This window comes from Galendromus occidentalis, unplaced genomic scaffold, assembly GCF_000255335.2.
Source record: "Galendromus occidentalis unplaced genomic scaffold, Mocc_1.1 scf7180000076375, whole genome shotgun sequence".
Taxonomy (NCBI): Eukaryota; Metazoa; Arthropoda; class Arachnida; order Mesostigmata; family Phytoseiidae; genus Galendromus; species Galendromus occidentalis.
In genome coordinates this window covers 2501-4961 of record NW_003804364.1, presented here as the reverse complement: position 1 = coordinate 4961, position 2461 = coordinate 2501, and positions in this window count along the sequence as shown.

The following is a 2461-nucleotide window of genomic DNA, read 5'->3' as shown; positions in this document are numbered from 1 at the left end:
ATGGAAGTTCTCTCCATTGATCTTGACGTCCTTGTAGATTTGTTCGTTGGAGGTGGTATCGAAACCGTGAACGTTGATGACGGGAACTCTTTTGTTATGCTTTCCAGTGTAACTCTTCTTGTTGTGTCTCTTGTTCGGAGACCCCTTTCTGTTGTTTTTCAAGAAACACACGGCCTCGATGTGGCCCTTCTTCCCGCAAGTGCCGCAATCTTGGTTCTTGAATGGGCATGAATCCCTGAAATGCATGTTCCCACAGCCACGGCATGGGTGTGGTGGTTTTTCTGTAGAAATCTTGTTCACTACAGTGGAGTTCGCTCCTTCAATCGCTTTGGAGGTGCTCTGTAATCTCGTGAAGTTCTTCACGTGTTGGTGAAGTTCCTTCTGGGTACACTCAGGGTGTTCCTCTACGTATTGTAGTGCCAGTTCTCTCACATCATTGAAATGGCTCTCGTGAAGGCCACAGATCCAAACAAGGCACTTCATTATTTGATCGCTCGTGACCGTAGACATTTCTGAGAGTTCGTAGCGTTGGTTCACCAAGCCGGTGTAGTCATCGAATGTGTTCTCGCTCGAATCGGTACACGTCGTTCGTAGGAATAGGTACCTTCGGGAGAACCGGGATCCGCGATGGCCGAATAACTCTTTGAGTGTTGAGATATTGGAGATATGCATAATCCCTAGGCAGGATGTGTGCGTCTAATTTCCTGAAGCTGGTTTGGTCAAGCTTCTGTACAATCAGGCGAACTTTCGCTTTCTCGTCCAGTCCTGCTCCTTCGGTATCCAATACGTTTGCGTATCTCTTGTACCACAATTCAAAAGTGAGGCCTGCATCGGGGTTGTATTCGAACGTGGTCAGTCGATCGTGTAAGGATTTCATGATCGTAGTCTTGGGGTCACATCTAGTGTCTCCCGTGTCCCTCGGCGCTTGGAGTCTAGCCAGCACTCTTGTGAGCATATCCTCCAAGTCCGTCTTACTGAAGATCTTCGGATCTTCAGCCATCCTCGTCGCCAGTTGTTATAACCGTCTTGGTTATAGGGAATGGGACTTCATCTTTGGCGAACTATGAACGACGATGTCTCTATGACAATCGTCTCTCCTTTTATTAGAATCGCGGACCTATCACTTTCCACGCGCAGTGGGAGCGTGCTGGGCCCATAACCTTCAGGCTCCGGGCATGTATTGCAGCTCGACTAATCCTCCTTTGACCGAGCTCCATATAAAATGGTGCCTGAGATCGATGAGCTTCTCGATCCTCTGGTGGTAAATACTGTTCGCGGTCAAGAGGATCGCGCCTTGCTTGTCGCACCACAGCTTCATCGGCCTCTCGACGGTTACCCCGGGCAGCTCGCGGCATTTCATTTCTTTGCATGCGGAGCAGCAAGACACGTACTCCGCTTCTCTAGTAGACAAAGCGTCCGTAGGCAGCTTGCTGGCCCATGAAATGCAGGTACCGGCTTTCACGAAAACATAACCTGTAGTGGACTTACGGCTCCCGGTCGGCATCGCGATATCTTTCGATAGAATCGGGGACCTCACCGTGGAATTTCAACCATCAATCTGAAGTGCCTCTGAGGCATCTCATCATCTTCCTCACAGCCATCCAATCTATCTTTGACGTATCGGAGGAAAATTGACTCACGACACCGACAGCATGGCAGATGTCAGGCCTCCTTGTCTGGGATATATGGATTAGACACCCGACTGCCTCGCGATATGGAGCGTCTGTGGCTCCTTCGCCGTCCACTCTTTTCACCCATTTCGCCCCGGCCTCCAACGGTGTCGCTACCGGTTTCGAAAACTTCATTCCGAATCTTCCAAGAACACGTCGAATGTTTTCTGACAGATCGAGACAGATCGTTCTCCCTTCTAGACTTCGAGGAATTCATATCCCGAGGCAATACTGCGCGGCCCCAAGATCTTCGATTGGGAAAATGCATCCCAGATTTGAAACGATATCTTTCTGTAGCTGCTTCTCGTTGTAGAAAATAGAAAAATCGTCCTTATGTATCGTGACTACGAGTCCCCTGCGTTGAGCAGTCGCAACACGGATCGGCTCAGAATTCTCCTAGACCAAGATCTTTCAGCGACTTATTCAGTGTTTCGAACCAGACTCCTCCAGCCTGTTTCAGACCATAGAGGGATTTTCCTCAATCGGCATACCTTGTTGTCGCCTACCAGAAACATGAAAGGTCCCATTGAGACCCCCTCCTCCAACTGACCGTGCAGGTAGACGATTTCCACATCGAGTTGACGGATCTCCCATCTCCCATCCCAATTGCACTGCGCGCGCGTACAAGATACGGGGCGTCGCGATCTGGACCACAGGAGAGAACGTCTCATCGAAATCCATTCCTCTGGTGCACCGGAAGCCTCGCCCGAGCTCTAGCTTTGTGTTTCGTGATCTGTCCTTCGCTGTCTCGTTTCGATTGGAACCTACTAGGTTCTTCTCGTGAGCCTTCA